This window comes from Cavia porcellus, unplaced genomic scaffold (genome assembly GCF_034190915.1).
Source record: "Cavia porcellus strain 051 isolate PalLab524CR breed Dunkin Hartley unplaced genomic scaffold, mCavPor4.1 scaffold_33, whole genome shotgun sequence".
Lineage (NCBI taxonomy): Eukaryota > Metazoa > Chordata > Mammalia > Rodentia > Caviidae > Cavia > Cavia porcellus.
Window position 1 is genome coordinate 12,524,259 of NW_026947516.1, and position 17,458 is coordinate 12,541,716.

The 17,458-nt window shown below is 36.7% G+C and overlaps 1 protein-coding gene across 4 annotated transcripts in view; it reads right to left on the reverse strand.

Annotated features, from left to right (window-relative positions):
- Arhgap6 (Rho GTPase activating protein 6) overlaps positions 1-17,458 on the reverse strand; it is a 466,442-nt gene that overhangs the window by 129,016 nt on the left and 319,968 nt on the right. The window lies entirely within an intron of this gene.

Genomic DNA, 17,458 nt, shown 5'->3' on the forward strand with positions numbered 1-17,458 from the left:
TGTACCACCATGTCTGGCTTAAAGTTAAATATTTGTGTCACTCTGGGGAGCATATTATAAATCAATATTCTTGAGTAAAGTAGAAATTGTTTGTTTACATGTACAAATTGACCATTTGGCAGGCAAATAAGCACTGTATCTCTTTTTAGAGAAACTTTTTATTATCTCAAAACTTTTTTTTAAATGAAAGTTTATACATCAGTTATACTAGTTGGTAAAGTGAAAAATAATGAACATGTACAGTCACTGATCCTGAACCAAATGAGAGAAAGTTTAGAAGAAAAATTCTTTGCATTGAAAAAGATAAGCATTAAAGTAATGTTTATATTATAAAATGAATTAGGACTCAGCCCACTGGCTTTGTGCTTCACACCACATTAGTAATCAAAATTTGGTCTTTTGATCTCATTCTACAGAATAATATTTCAATGAAATTATGTGATATGTATAATATACTGAATTTAAAATGACTGAAGTAATTAGTCTTCTTAAGAAAAATTTAATAGTGGAGCTTCAAATAGAGAACCACAGTGATTTTATATACAACTCATTTCTTTCACTTCATAATCTTTAAGATGATAAATTCTACTACATAGACTTTAAAATGTTAACAGATGCATAAAATGGACTCAAAACAAGTTTTTTTCCCACTTGTATTTATATTTGAATCCTTTTTTTCTTCCTACACCCACACAAAATTGTAAACAGTCTTTGCAGGGTTTATATTACACAGCACCCACAGTAACTTTATTCCAGTACCTTTATGATTAAGGCCTCTTAATCATTTTCTGGAATGAATAAACATAACTTTACTGGGAGGTTATCAATATTCAAACAAATAACTTGATTTTAAAGGATTTAGATTCAATAAAAAAGGTAAGAAGTCTTTTCATCAATTGGCATGGGCCAATATTAATCAATTGAGTAAATATTTGTCAAGTGCTCTCTAGGACAAGGCATTAGCATGTTTCTCCATGTGCTGGAGAAACAGTAAGTCACCATTCCAAAGGAATCTAGAATCTACCAAAGTGATGAAACAAGCTCACAAAGGAAGGACAGATGACATTTATGTTATGATAGAAGTACAGTTAAATTGCTCTGGCAAATGGGGGCACCATCGTTAGTGAGCTGCCTAGCAGCCTTCCTCACCAGTTCTTCCTTGTAGCTAGAGCTGGAATTAATCCCAGCATCTGGCCTTCCACCAGCTCAGGAGAGATGATCCTCCTCCCCGCCCAAGGTGGTGAATGTCCAATCTTCCATAACAACTATGGCATCAGTTGCCATAGCTTTTTTGCTCTTGCCTGTGATTGGCTAGGGGATAGATTGTGGTGGACCCTGGACTCCGAGTGAGGACAAGGGCAAATCTCCTGGGAGAGAAAGACTTTCTAGGCAAATGTTTACCCTCTAATTAAAAAATATACATAGGATTTTTATGCTAGGAAAAAATGTATGCTAGGAAAGTTGTGTAGCTCTATCATTGGACCTATTTGTTTGAAGGTGGTACCCACAGCTGTGTCCATCATCTTGTGACCAGGAAAGAAAAGCAGAAAAGTAGAAAAATGAAAAGTCCCTACGTTTTTGATCACCTCATTGTAGCACTAAGTTAACCAGTCCTGGGACCAGCTACAGCTGTTCTGCAATTTCAGACAAGAGCAGGAAATGTGGAATTAAACTGTGGATGTAGTACTTTTGTAGCCTCAGTCAAATTAGTGAACTCAAGCTCTCAGGACCTTAGCTATAAAAGACAGGATGGTGATATTTAATCAAAGTTTGTGAGAAAACATGAAAGATGTAGCACAGTACAAACACACAGGAAGGACCAACTAATATTTACCTTCTTTCTTTTGTAGAAGTCACATATTCAGGCTATCAATATTGACAGGACTACATTAGTGAGTCTATATTTCATACTGCATTAGTGAGTTTATATGTTGGATAAAACTCAAATCAAATGCATTCTACTGTCTCTTTCTCTTAAGGTGCATACTCCTTTGAAGTGGTACCAGAATGCAAGGCAGCAGGTATGTAGATACTTTGTTCCTATTCTCTTAATAGTAGATAATAGGCATGTATTCAAATCCTCTTATTAACTGAATGTCATGTTTACTACTCATGAAGATAGGGCTGGTATTGCTGAAATTCTGGTAGAGGCTGTTAGGTTCAACAACCAGGGATGCCACAGGAAAAGCAAAATGGATATATAGTGAGCCTTTCAAAGTTGGAAGTCTGCAGTCACTTTCAATATGAATGAATTTTTATTTCAATGAATGTCTGTACTATGGTTGACCTAAAATTCACAAATAACACCTTTGGGCTCTCTACTGGCTATAGTGTACATTTTTGTTTCCTATGCTTACTTACATTTATTTTGAATTGTACCAAAGAGGTCAACTTTAACAAATAACTCTGATTAGAAAATGTTCACAGTCTGTTTATTAGAAAAAGCAAAGTAAATATGAGTTAACAAACCAATTTCCAGCATGTGTTTTCAGAAATATCTTAATAGCATGAGGATGGAACTTCTACTTATCAAAGACAGCAATAATAGCAGCATTGTCCAAGTAAAAATTTAAATGTATAGAATGATAAATGTAATGGAAAATTGCAACCCAGAGATGATTATTAACTGGCAATTACTCATGATACCTGTACTATCCATTCTGGTAGCCCCATATGGCCATTTAAATTATCAAAGCATTAGCAGTAAGTAAAATTTAAAATTCAATGTCTCAGTAACAGGTGACATTGTGCATGATAAACAGCCACATTACATGGGTGACATCATATTGGATAGCGTAGTTGCAGAACTTTTCCATTCCAACTGAGTTTTATGAGGCAATTGTTCTACATATTACTTTCTGAGAGAGAAGAATAACTGCTATTAATCCAAACATTTAAACAAAAGACAAAACACAATAAATTTTCTGGATAAAACTGATAATCTTAAATATCCACAATGAGTTATTTCTTAACATGTCAGTGATCCAGCTCTTGTGCTAAGATATTTCTAAGAACAAGAGAAGTGTCATTCTTTTCCTCAGGCCAAACCACATACAGAAAAGTGGTTTCTCCTGTAGTTGTCCTATAAAACAGATAAATCCAGATTTCAAACACATTAATTGTCCTGCATATATTTGAATGGCTTTAGTAATAAAGAAACTTTTTTTTAAATTTCAGACTGTAAACCAGCAATACCCGCACTGAAAGTAGAAGGCGAAGTCTGCCCTTGATTTAGAATTTCAATGGAAACTATAGTTAAAGCTGAATAAAAATAATAAAAAGATAAAAATAATTTAAAAAACCGTTTGCATCTTTGAGAGTTATTTGCTGCTTGTAAACATTAGAAAATATTTGCTTTTTTTTGTGGTTCAAACTAAGAGTATAGCATGAAACATGGGGACACACAAAACACACACACACACACAAACACACTGGAATTAGCCATAGGAAAAAGACACATGTAGAGACATGACCATTGAGCAACTTGAAATTTAAATCCTCACTCCTCTCCAACCTTTTGGAAAACATATACCTATGGTGTGAGTTATTTCCATGTAGGTACATCATATTTTTTCCTATAAAAATTCTATCAAGGAGAATGGTTAAGTTGCTTCTTTCATTTGCAACCAATGTCAAAATTTACTCCTATTTTTTCCTAACATTACACAAAATGAAAATCTAAACTTTCACCCCTAAAAATGAAGTCTTCCCCTTGGAAGCAAGCAATAGCAGAAAATAAAAAGACTGAGTTTAAATCCAAAACTTAGAAAATCATATAAGATATCAGATAATTCTTTCGATTTAAAAAATAATGTGAAACTCCACTGTGTATAGCTTAATTTAGGGAATTAGAACAGAAAAACAGTAAAATTTTCTACATTTCTTGGACATAGCAGGATCTAGTAGTATTTCACATTGTCTTCACTAAATACTCATCAACCTATTTTTTTTGAAATTCTTATTACTTGGAGTTTTCACTTATTTTTGTGATTTGGCTCATAATTCCTTTTCTTCCCACTTGTTCCGGAGCCTTATCAGTAGGGGTCATTGGTTGACATTTAGCTATTAAAAATACTTGCCTGCTGTGAAAAGTTTATGCTAGCTTCTTGTGAAACACCTGACCATTCTAGAAGATAAATAAATGCTTGAGGAAGTAGATTGGGGTGGGAGAGATAAGGGGTGAAGAAGTTGAAAACAGATGAGTAATCATTTATGTTCCAAGACATTTATCTCAGTAAATCACATCCAATTGCTTAATCAAAAAACCAAAATCAATAAAGCCCCCTTATAAATATCACGGTCCCAAGGTAAAAAAAAACACCCCAAGGGGAATATTTCTTACTCCTAATATTTTTCCAACAACACTGTTATGTCATTTCCTCATAGCATCTAAATCTTGTTTTCCTCCACTAAACATTTTCTGTGCTTCATATTTAGTAGCAGAATGAGGGAGCTCTGGGTCCAGTTAAGTGTCCACCCAAGAGGAAAAACGATTTCCTGTGCCACTGGTGTACTGAGGGGTGGATGTGCCCATTTTACAACCATAGTGTTGTGTCCAAAACCGTGACAATAGAACATCTGCTGCAGAAAATAGAACATAGTTCTTAGCCTCTCTGTGCCTCAGTTTCCTCAATGTTCTGATGTCCTTTTCTGAGTCTTCTCATGTTAATAAGCTCCAGACTCAATCCTTGCTACCTATAGATTTTATATTCCCAAAAGAAGCCTTCTTCTGACTTTGTGGGGCCCCAAAAGGTGGAAAGCAGAAGTCTCACGGAATTTTGGATATTACATGAAAGTTTTCCAGTCAAAGGTTCCAAAGTTGATCTTGTCTGCTGTTTATCAGTGTGAGACCTTATAATCCCTAACTGCTTCTACCAGACAACCCCGAGTGCTGTTCTTTGTCACCCCCAAGACCAGTCCTCACCCTCCATTTCCCACCTGAGAGTAAAGAGGAAAGAGTCCAGCAGGCGTGTGTACTGGTGTGTACTGGTAACATAAGGCACAGGGGAAGCCAAGCCATAAGACTGCCCCTCTCCTCTCACCTTCTCTCTAGGTTGGGATTTTCTACAGTGACTTCTAACTCACATCTGTCCATCTGGCACTGTCACAGTTTGGCTAATTCTACTTTACGCATTTCTTTATCATACTACTTCTAGCTAGAGGAGTGATTCTTAGTCAGGGGTAGCTGTGTCTCCTGGGGACATTTGAGAATATTTGCAGTCGCAAAGGAAGGGTTACAGCAATGTTCCTATATCTTCTGGGTAGAGGAGTTTACAGCAGTTTATAAAAGAGCGCCAAGACAAGAAATGAATGGGCCTCAAATGTAAACACAGCTAAGGTTGAGAAATTCTACCTGAAAATCATGTCAACTTTGAGTCATGATTTGTGTCCCGAATTCAATACACAGAAGATTTCAGAATAAAATTAGAAGTTGGTGTGCAATTTTTTTACATCACTGGAAAAAAAAAACAAGAATTCAAATCTTAAAGCTGGCAAACTTGACATAGGCCCACGTACAATAGGCTTTCATTTTCTCCACCTCCTGGAATGGACAAAAATCCAAATCACTTGCAGAGTGACCAAGATGGCAAAGAAAATTTTCCAGATCAAAGGAGAGTTGCCCCAGAATTAAGTTCTAAATCAGAATTTTCCTGCACAAGTCAGGGTAGTTCTTTGTTTCTTGGGAAATTACTTAAAAGTGAATGTGTTGTTTCTTGGGAGGTTACATAAAAGTGATTTTCTGAGCACTGAAGGGGAGAAAAATAGCCATACAATGCCAGCAGCATACAGACTAAATTAAAATTCATTTAGTTTGAGAAGAATCCTTTTCTGAGATTTGTTTCAACATGTAATAAGAAATGAGTAGTTTGGGACCTAGAGTGGGAAGGGATTTAAGATACATAAATTCTCCTCATTTTCAGTACCACAATTCCCCAAAAGTATAATTTGATGATTATAATTAAGATTTTGTTACAGAAGTATCATAAAAAGAAGCCCTACAGCCATGAAGAATAGAAAGCAGTGCATTCTAAGTAGAAGAGACCCGTACTGTTTGGGCATGAATCTTGGGTGGCCTGGAATATCTGAGGGACCCAGGACATGAAGTATCCCATCTTTTTCAAATATTGAAAAAAAGTTTGACACTCTTCAAAGGGAAATCAACCCTTCCCCTCCTTGCCTGCATGTACTACACATCCGGAGAACAAGCTCAATGAGCATCCTGTCAACACATCCCCTTCTAGGGACCTTATCTCACTAGTCATTGTGGGCTAGAGTGGTCAGGCAGAGTTTATGCTTGGCACGATCTGTTGGCCATATTTCTGCTTCAAGCAACTACACATTTCTACTGTAGTCTCCCCAGTAATAAACTACTTGAGATAGATTTAGAAAAATGCCTGGGAATTAGCCAGTGTACTTAATATCTATTCAATGTACCATATGAGTATTGATACTACACTATAGTATATTATAGATTACTATAATATTACAATATACTAGTTATATTATAGGTATTATAATATAAAAAGATAATAATGAACATTTAAGAAGATAAACTTGAACATTTACTAGGCTCTTATATTACAGGCACTTTTCTAAGCACATGGAATATACTAGTTCATTTAATTCTCAAATTATAGAAGGACTGTCTCTATTCACAACTTATAGATAAGGAGTTGTCTACAGTTTAATTTTAACAAGAAATTAAGACCCTTTTAAAACACAGTGTGTCTCATTTATGATGAGTGCTATTTGTGAGACAGGGTTTTGCTATGTTCAGGCTGCTTTAGAACTCACTTTGTAGCCCAGGCTGGCCTTGAACTCAAATGATCCTCCTGCCTCAGCCTCCTGAGTGCTGCAATTACAGAGGTATGCCCCCACACCCAGCCTAAGGAATAATATTTAAAAGAAAAACTAATTTGTCATCTGCTTTTAGGAGTCTAATTAATATAACCTATATCTATTTCTAATAGTAAATGCGATTTTAACTTGATCACAATCTTGAAGCTAGTCTTCCATCCGTAATTTTTCCTGCCAACTTGACTTCCCAAGGATGAAATAATGACCTAATCATAAAGCAAACCAAAGAAGCTGTAACACAATCACTGCTCTGCAGTTACTTGGGGAAAGTTGTCTTTGCTGGTAAATCACAGAAGGGGAGGAGACCTTTGCACATCTAGGCAAGTGATATCATCACACTTGGCCAGTGTTGTCATGGCAATCAGGGGCGAACCATCTATTTCAGAGGTGGGAGTACACTTGAGCATTGACAGTACTCACAGCTTCCCTTGGTTCCAAAGGATGTACTGAAACAAATCAACACATATATAGTGCTCATAAGAACTGTAAGATACTGTCTTACATTGATTAGGTCAGAGAAAGCTACAACATGACGTAATGATGTCTTTTTGAAAACCCAGGTCTTGTCCCTCCCCAGTTTTTCTCTCCAGATGGCCCCTGAAGACATGCACAATGCACACACACAAGGTTTTGAAGTAATATTCTGAAATTCACCAAGGATATCCAGAATAAAAAAGTCTGCTGATATATTCCTAGCATGACAATGAATTGGGATGTATTGGCTTGCATACTCTTTCAACCTGGCATTTAATGCCCAGACTAAAATATATGAAACATTTTAAATATCTCTATAGCTCCCTGCAGTGTGGCCTCCACAAGTGTTAGCTATCAAGGCAGTGGTCCAAACTGGTTCCTTCCACAGGCTTTTGACTAGAGAAGAAAATTCTTGCAAATTTGCACAGCTGCATGCAATGACAAATTCAGGCTCTGTAGGTTTACAAAATCCCATTTTCTGCTTCTGATGAGGAACTTGGTCTCAACTTGGTTTCCACAAATGATTTTTCTTAATCCTACAATAGGTATAACACAGAACTTCAAAATCTATTTCTTTTAAAACACAGTTGACAATTTTAAGATAGCTGTTAAATATTGCTAAAATGCACAATTCCTATCAGCAAGATTTACAGTTGGAAAACAAAGAGATGTAATGCTTTGGGAGGCTGAGTTGGAGGATCGCTGTGAGTTCCAGACCAGCCTGGGCTACAAAGTGAGCTCAAGGCCAGCCTGAACTGCATAGCGAGACCCTGTTTTCAAAGGGGGGAAAAAGACAAAAAAGCCCTTCTTTACAAAACTGAACAATTCAACAAGTTGCAAATGGTCATCATCTAAGAGCACCATATTTTCTTCAGAAATAACCTGTTTTCAACAAGCTAAATAATTCATATATACCTTAATTACATTAAGCATATAGTGACACGCAGAGAGGAAGAAATATACACATTGCTGAAATGAAATGGTCACAGAGTTTTCAGCCATAGCCAATCTATAGATAAACTAGTTATTTTATTTTTCTGGCATTAAAAAATTCACCACATAAATTAACACTTACTACTTTAGGAAGAGTTTAAAGAAAATTTTACTTGAAGCTATACGAAATCTAAAAGTATCTAAGCTCTATGAACATTTTGATAAACTCTAAATTAATAATAATAGGTGAATATTGAGAACATAATAAAGAGGAATGATAAGAAATACTAATGATTACAGTAGATTTTGCCTTTCTCATACACAATCAGCTAAGCCAAGATTTTCTGAAGCACCCATCTGTCTTGACTGCATGGAGTGAACACACAGAAAGAGACAGACCACATTCTGTGGCTCTACATCAATATATTATGAAATATCAAGTTGTCATAAAATAAGTAGCTTCTGTGGCAGTGTGTGTTCTTGTGAGCAGTTGTCAATAACTACATAGTACCCAAAGATTGAGACCCAAAGAGAGAATCAATAGCAATGATCATTACGCCAATTCTTTCATGGACAAGCCAGGAGACTCTGCCAAAGCCTGATCACCCTCAGTTTCTTTGCCTGTAAAACCAAAACACTGGACTAAAGGCCACTAGGCCTATGTAACAGTAACATTAAAAGGCCAATATGCATTTTAAAGACAAATTTCATCAAGTTTCAACTACTAAGAAAATAGCCAAAGGAAAGTCGCAAAAGAAATGACTAGGTTCATAATAAGATTCGCTTTAATCTGTCATTGAAAAGTGTGTCTTGGCAATGATGCATTGCATTCCAGTCAGCCTGTCTCCAAGGCTCCAAACCTTTTCCTAAAGCAACAGGCAGACACATCTCAACTGTCATCTGAACCCTCTGAACTTGGAACTTGAAAGAGACTCAAGTTCTAGGAGAGATCCTTCCAATGCTATTGCATCCCTTTTCCCTACTGTGTCCCCTTCCCCAGTCTTGCCCTGGGATTATTATCCCACAAAGCCTGGTTTGGGTCCTGCCTTGCTTCTAGCAAGAGACATGCTATCCAGAGCCAGGAATACATGCACTGTATCTGCTTACCTCTCCAGAGTCCTTACACCTCAGCAGTAGCAGCAGCTCCAGGCAGAACTGGCCCCCCATATTCCCCACACAGAGCCCTGTCCAATGTGGGAACACAGAAGGAGGCAGAGACACTGTTCAGTGTTAGAGGAGCCGGCCAGGCAGGCTCCCCGGCTGGAATGCACAGCGAGAGGCCCTGGGAGGGAGAAGGCCTTGGGTCACTGTGATCCTCTGAGTCAGACACCCAGGGGAGCTCTCGCTCTGAAAGGCCTTCCTGGGCACAGGACGCCAAAAGCCCAGTTGAACTCACTGCGGGTAAATGTCCAAAAGTTAAAACACTGAGTTATATGGTTACATACACCCATGTCAGTTGACAGTAAATGGTAGAAATAAAATATGACTGCTGGAGGAACAAATCATCAATGGAAATATCAACACACATATTTGATGATGGACTTGTATCCAGGATGTATTTTAAAAAGACTTCTGGTACTCAGTAATGAAAAGGAAAATAACTCAGTTAAATCATAGACAAAGAACTTCGGTAGACATTTCTCTGAAAATGATATTTAAGTGGCCAAGAAGCACATGGAAAGATGTCTGACATCATTAGGCAGTGGGAAAATGCAATCCAAAATCACGATGAGATCACATTACACACACTAAGATAACTTTTAAAAGTTTTCTGTGAGGATGTGGAACCCTCGCACATTGCTGGTGAGAATGTAAAATGCATTGGAAAATAGTTTGGCAGCTTCTCAAAATATTAAACAGTAAGTTGCATACAGCTCAGCCATTTGACACCTAGTTATACACACAAAAGAACTGAATATACACAAAAACTTTTGCATGGATGCTCATGGAAACCTTACTTATAATGGCCACTACTCAGGTTTGCAAATTTCTATGGAAAATGAACTGTTTGGCAAGCTCCGTGAAATATGAGGCCGATAAAAAAAATGTTTCATGCTTTCTCAAGACCTTATGCCACTAACTGTGTGGGATTGGAAACACTCTTTAAATGTCAATTTAAGCACTAAATGGATAGTTTTCTACACCTATAGGAGTTAATATAGTTCTGTTGATTTCAAATCATAATTTGAACTAAAGTTGCTTTGAGTTTTGATTAGAAGACAAACAATAGGATCCTCAGATCAAACAAGTTGAGTTCAGCAGAGTCCCGTGTCAAAGTCAGAAATGTTAACGGAATCTTTTATTTTACACTACTGAGAATTGACTGGAAATTCAAATAACAGTATGGTTGTTTGGAAGCAGATCTTGATTTAAAAAAAAAAGATTAGACCAAAAGAGATAAAATATTATTGCACCAGTCCAAGTAATTATATAAAAGAACACAGTGGTGAATTCCACTGCAAAGTTCATGACTCTCAAATATTATCTCCAAACCAGTCATCCCTAAATTTTATGAAGTCAGCTATCCAACTGCTTTCTTGACCCTTTCACCTGGTATCTCAAGGTCATATCAAACATCACTTATCCAATACTGAAGTTTTAAGTCTCTATTCTAGCAAATGTCTCTGTGCTCCAGCCTCCCACATCTTGAGAAGTGTTTGTAAAGCATTTATCATAGTACCTAGTATGCAGCACCCACTCAATAAATGTTGTTGCTGTTATTGATGGTGATGTTGATCAATGGTGAAAATGATCACTTTTTTCACTTAGTTGAGCCAGAAAACAAATGAGATTTCTGTATTCTTTGATCTCATGTTCTATATTCAATCAAATGACAGACCAAGTTCTGTCAACTGTGCCTCCAAAACAAATCAGGAATCTGACCCATCTCATCTCCACTTTCACCACCCGCTTCCAGCGTCCATCATTTTTCTCCTGAACAAATTTAACAGCCTAAAAGCCAATCCTGACATCCACTCCTGTCCTTGGTCAACTAGTTGTTCATGGGGAAAATCAGAAGCATCTTGTTAAATATAAATACTCTTTTTAAGATATATAGTGTATGTCATGTATTTATTAAATCTGCTAACCCTTTTTATAAAGCAGGTACTACTTTTATTTCCATTTTACAGGTAAGAAACTGAATAAAGACAGGTTAGAACATGTCTGAGATCATTTTGCCTCTAAGAGACAATGCCACAATTCACACCTGAGCAGTCTGGCTCCACCGCTGTGTGTACAACTGCTACACAAAAGATCATTATCATTCCCAACCTGTAAAAAGTAAGAAGCAAGCAAACTCTGTCAATATGCTTCTATTGCACTTAGAGTAAAATCCACCCATGTGAGATTTCCCTATGTCAAACCATCTGCTCGACTTCCTCAGCCTTCCCTCTCATACTACTCTTATCTTCTCTTCCCCAAACACTCAAGAGCAAGCCAGGCTTGCTCCTGAGCGGTTTCCCCTGCCTGAGTTTTCCCATGTCCAGCTCCTCCTTCTTTGGGTCTCTGCTTCAATATCATTGGCTGAGGAAAGCATTCCCTGACCTCCCCAATCTGAAGTCACTGCCCTGACTTCATCTCTCAACACCCTGCTAGTTTTCATCTTATCACTTATCTCAACTTGTAATTGCTTTTGTATGTTTGTACATTTGTCTATTGATTGTCTTTCCCACTGGGATGAGAGCTTCACAATGATTGTTTATCATTGTTTCCTCAATCTAGCATCCTGCTTTGGGGATACTAGGTTCTGGCAGATTTGATAAATAATTGAATGAAGACAAGAATGCTTTGGTGATAAGGAACCTCCACCTACATCTTAGGTCTTTCAAGAGTGGGTGCAGGGTTAAATTCCAAGTCACTTAGGGGTGCTTTTTGTCAAAACTGAAGTCTGCTGGCTCTGAGAACTTAATTGCTAGAGCCCATCACTTTGTCTTCTCAAGAATTTTTCTATCTTGATATGGTACTGCAAAAATTTAGAAGTTGCTTGTGTGGCTGTGATTTTTCTAAGTGATCCTTGCACATGCTTGCTAAAGGAACAAAAATGTACATTATAAACAGATTTTACATGTGGTAAGATTGATAAAAATACTAATGAAGACTGAAATTGATACATGCTGGTTTTAGATATATAGGTTATATAGTTAGTTACCTTTGGAGGCACAGGTTTTCTTTGAAGTGTACATACATTTGTGTGGGATTCTGGAGAATTTGTGGATCCAGGGCTCCCTAATTACATTATGGTGCACTTTGGGGGCAATGGATCAGTTGGAATCCAGTCCCAAATTAGACACAGCAGGGCTCCCAGGGCATTTTAAGAAGCTTTTCAGGAAATCTGCACAACATATCATTTCAAAACTTGTTCCTTTATCTAGGTTTGCATAGGTTGTGCTAGAAAACATATTATGTATATCCAATATCCATTCTTTAAATTTGTCATTTGACCCTGAGAAATTCAAGGTTATGTTTCACATGAAGGGAAAACCCCTAATATTAGTTTACATTAAGATGACTAGGTGTAGAAGAAACCTAGAATAGCAAAGGCAATTCTAAGCAGCAAAGGCAAGGCAGAAGGCATCACAATCCCTGACTTGAGGTTATACTACAAAGCAATAGTAGTAAAATCCACATGGTACTGGAATCAAAACAGAGCTGAAGGCCAATGGAATAGATTAGAAGATACAACTACACCTACAAACACACTCAACCACCTTATCTTTGATAAAGGAGCCAAGCAGGTTCACTGGAAGAACGACAGTCTCTTTAATAAATGGTGCTGGAAAAACTGGCTCTCCATTTGCTGAAAACTAAAACTAGACCCATGCCTATCAACATGTACTTAATTAAAATCTAAATGGGTCAAAGATCTGAATATTAAAACAGAAACACTAAATCTATTGGAAGACAAATTAGGTAGAAACCTTGAAGACATAGGGGTAGGTAGAGAATTCATGAACAGGACTCAAACTGCACGGGAAATACTTCCCAGAATCAATAACTGGGACCACTTCTTATTAAAAAGTTTCTGCACGTCAAAAGAAATCTCCAGCATAGTGAAAAGAAAACCCACAAACTGGGAAAAGATTTTAGTGAACTCTCTCTCAGACAAGGGACTCTTGTCTAAAACATATAAAGAATTAAAAAAACTCAGACCTCCAAAATTCAAAGATCCAATCCAAAAATGGGCATCTGAGATGAATACGCAATTCTCAGATGAAGAAATGCAAATGGCAAATAAATACATGAAAAAATGCTCATCATCATTGGTCATTAGAGAAATGCAAATTAAAACCACACTGAGATACCATCTCACTCCTGAAAGAATGGCCAGGATCAAGAAAACCGACAACAAATGCTGGAGAGGCTGTGGGGAAAAAGGAACTCTCCTGCACTGCTGGTGGGAGTGTAGACTGGTACAGCCTTTGTGGAGATCTGTCTGGAGATTTCTCAAAAAGTTGGGACTGGAAATCCCATTTATTCCAGCTATTCCACTTCTAGGCATATTCCCAGAGGAACTGAAAGCATCATACCACAGTGATATATGTGCACCTATGTTTATAGCAGCACAATTTGTAATCACCAAATCTTGGAAACAACTCAAGTGTCCATCAACTGAGGAATAGATAAAAAATTTGTGGTATTTCTATACAATGGAGTACTACTCAGCTATAAAGAAGGATCATATTGAGATATTTATCAATAAATGGGCACAGCTTGAGACCACACTCATAAGTGAAATAAAGCAATCTCGCATGTGTGAATACCGAATAGTTTCCCTAATGTAAGTAATGATTCAAATATATAAAAGTATGTGGTAATCATGATTCCCCATTATGTGGCCTTGAAGGCTTATAAAGTTTTCACTCATTAATTGGAATGGCTTTATTCTGGGCTGCTTGATATTATGGCCTGTGATGAAATGAACAGCTATTTTGAAGAAAACAAGTCATCAATAATAGCTAGTGCTGATTTAATGCCATCTTGTTTTGAAGCCCCACCAAACTATGGCTCTTCTGTCTCCATTGGTTTTATCATGATGTTTCTTGCTGGATTTTATTATATGTGATAGTATAAACAAAAATTGTTATAGGCAAAGAGATAATATAGAAACCATTGTTTGTTTTCTGTTAGCTGGTTCTAAATAGCCTACAATGCTTTCATCCACTTGAATGGTTTTACACTGACTCGATATGTTTGAAGCTATAGTATATGAAGTTATATTCAAGTATTTCAAGGAAAAAGACACTATGGTAACTACTATTAAGTCAGGTTATTTGGTGGTGAAGCACTAGGTTGCTGAAACTGTCATGCTTTGACCTGTATTGTTATGTTGTTATGTCCTCTTTTATCTCAATTTCTCCCTTATTCATTAAAAAATTATTTAGTTAAAAAAATGACTAGGTGTTCAGAAATGCAAATTATTACTAATCTTTGTGACGAAAGTAATTCTGTCTGATAAGTATCTCTTGCTTCCCTGAATGTGCACCTGACGAGAAAAGGATAAGCATTTCTCACATTCAAGAGGCAGGAGAAAGCATTTGGCCAAACAGAGAGAAAAGTCAAGCAAGTGCCTGAGCCAGTAACTTGACTACGTCTTAGTCAGAAGATAGACAATGTTAAGAAAATTAAAATTGAAAGCAGGAAGCGGCTTTTTGGTTTGCTCAAAGACAAAAGTGGCCATTTTTTTTTCTCTTTTAGGGAAAGCTAGTCAAGTTGCAGAATATGAAAGAAAACTTTAAGGTAAAAGCACAACCAAACTAACAGTAACTATGTTTCTGATCTCATGTAAACAAGTGCATTACTAAGCCATGCACCTCTCCTAAGAGTAAGGGAATCATTGAGTAGTACCTCACAAGGGCCCCCTTGATCTCCCTCTCACCCATATGTTTACCCCATCCATGTTTTAACCTGAAAGTTTGTCATCCTGAGCCACTAACACATGCCTGAGATGTTTTTGGCCCTTGCCTGCTTCGGTGTTCCTATCTTTTCATGCCCGCTTACGACCCTCCATATTTCCATGTTGCTTTGTAAGCCAATTGTGACCTTTCAGAAGATCACAGGCTATGACCTTTCAGAAGATCCATGGACTGACCCCAAATCACTCCTCCAAAAGCTTCTCTTGCCCTTTCTCCCAGAAAACCCTGCATTCCAGACAAACAGAACTGCTTATTCCCATAGTTTGAGGATTCTCTGTCTTGGCTTTCTTCATTTTCCAACTTTACTCCCTTATTTGATTTTTTTTTCGGTTCTTTTTTTATTTTTAAAAAAAGAACAATAAAAACAATGGTACACAATTTCAAAATAATCTCCTATTGTAGAGTAGGAGAGTAACAATGGTTAGTCCATTATGTATTATTATCTTCAAAGTAGATGCTCAGATTATAAGACATAGGCACGAAAAATTGATCAAACAATATAGGCACAAAACTTTCTTTTCAATGAATTAATAGCAACCAGTAATATAATTATCTTAACTATTTTTGTGTATATATATATATATGTATATATTTTTTTCTTTTTCCTTTTCTTCTTTACCTCATCCCACTTTCTCTTTCTTTTTGAACAGTTTCTACTCATTTTGCAATTTCTATTGTACATTTTGTATCTTATTTAGTTTTTAAGCTTCTTACACTAGACATATAATACATTGTTTATCAATAAAAGTCTGATTTATTTCACTTATAAGTATAGTCTCATGTTGCATCCATTTCCCTATAAATATGTCAAGTTTATTCTTCTTTATAGCTGAGTAGTATTCCATTGTATAAAAATGTCACATCTCCATTGTATAAAAATACCACATCTCTTTTATCCATTACTCAATACATGGGCATTTGGGTTGTTTCCAAGATTTAGCTATTACAAATTGTGCTTCTATAAACATGGATCTATCTATTCGTCTATCTATATCTGTAGTATGATGTTTTTAATTCTTCTGGGAAAATACTCAGTAGGGGAACAGCTGGATTGAATGGGACCACTAATTCTAAACTGATTTCTACAGTGTTTGAACCAGTCTTTATTCTCACCAACAGTGGAGAAGGGTTCCTTTTTCCTCACAGCTTCTCCAGCATTTGTTATTGGTTGGTTTCTTGATGACAGCCATTCTTACTGGGGTGAGATGGAACTTCAGTGTTGTTTTTATTTACATTTCTTGAATGGCCAATAATGTTGAACATTTTTTCATATATTTATTTGCCATTTGTATTTCTTCATCTGAGAAGTGTATGTTCATAACTGTCCATTTTTGGACTACATCTTTGAATTTGGGCGTGTGATTTTTTCAATTTTTATATGTTCTAGATATAAGTCTTTTGCCTTAGGGATAGTTGCCAAAATTCTTTTCCCACACTGTGGGTTGTCTTTTCACTCTGTTGGAGATTTCTTTTGACATGCAAATTGTTTTAATAAGACAAGATTCCACTTGTTGATTCTGGGAAGTATATCTTGTGCAGTTTGATTTTTGTTCATGAATTTTCTATCTACCCTTATGTCTTCGAGATCTCTACCTTTTTTTCTCTTCCAGCATATTGAGAGTTTCTATTTTGATATTTAGATCTTTGATCCATTTTTTTCTTTATTTTAGTGCATGGTGACAGGAATTGGTCTAGTTTTAGTCTTCAGCATGTAGAGAGCTGGTTTTTCCAGCACCATTTATTCAAGAGGCTGCCTTTTTCCCAGTGAACATATTTGGTTCATTTGTTAAGATAAGGTGGCTGAGTGTCTTTGTAATTGTGTCTGTATCGTTTAATCTGTTCCACTTGTCCTCAGCTTTTTTGTTTTGTTTTCTTTGTTTGTTTTTGCCAATACTAGGCTGATTTTATCATAGTAGCTTTGTTCTATAATTTTTTTTTTTTTTTGTCTTTTTCCTTTTTTACCGGTACCAGGGATTGAACTCACGACTGCCTGCTTCCAAGGCAGGCGCTTATGCCGCTGAGCTAAATCCCCAGCCCCCTGTTCTATAATTTCAAGTCATGGATTGTGATGCCTCTTGCCTTGCCTTTATTGTCCAGGGTTGTCTTTGTTATTGTAAGGTCTCTTCTGCTTCCAGATAAATTATAAGAATGTTTTCTCTGGTTCTGTGAGGTATATTAATGGCAGTTTGGTCAGGATTGGATTATATCTGTATAGAATTTTGGGAGTGTAGCCATTTTCATTATGTTGGTTGCTCCTATCCATTAGCAAAAATGTTTTT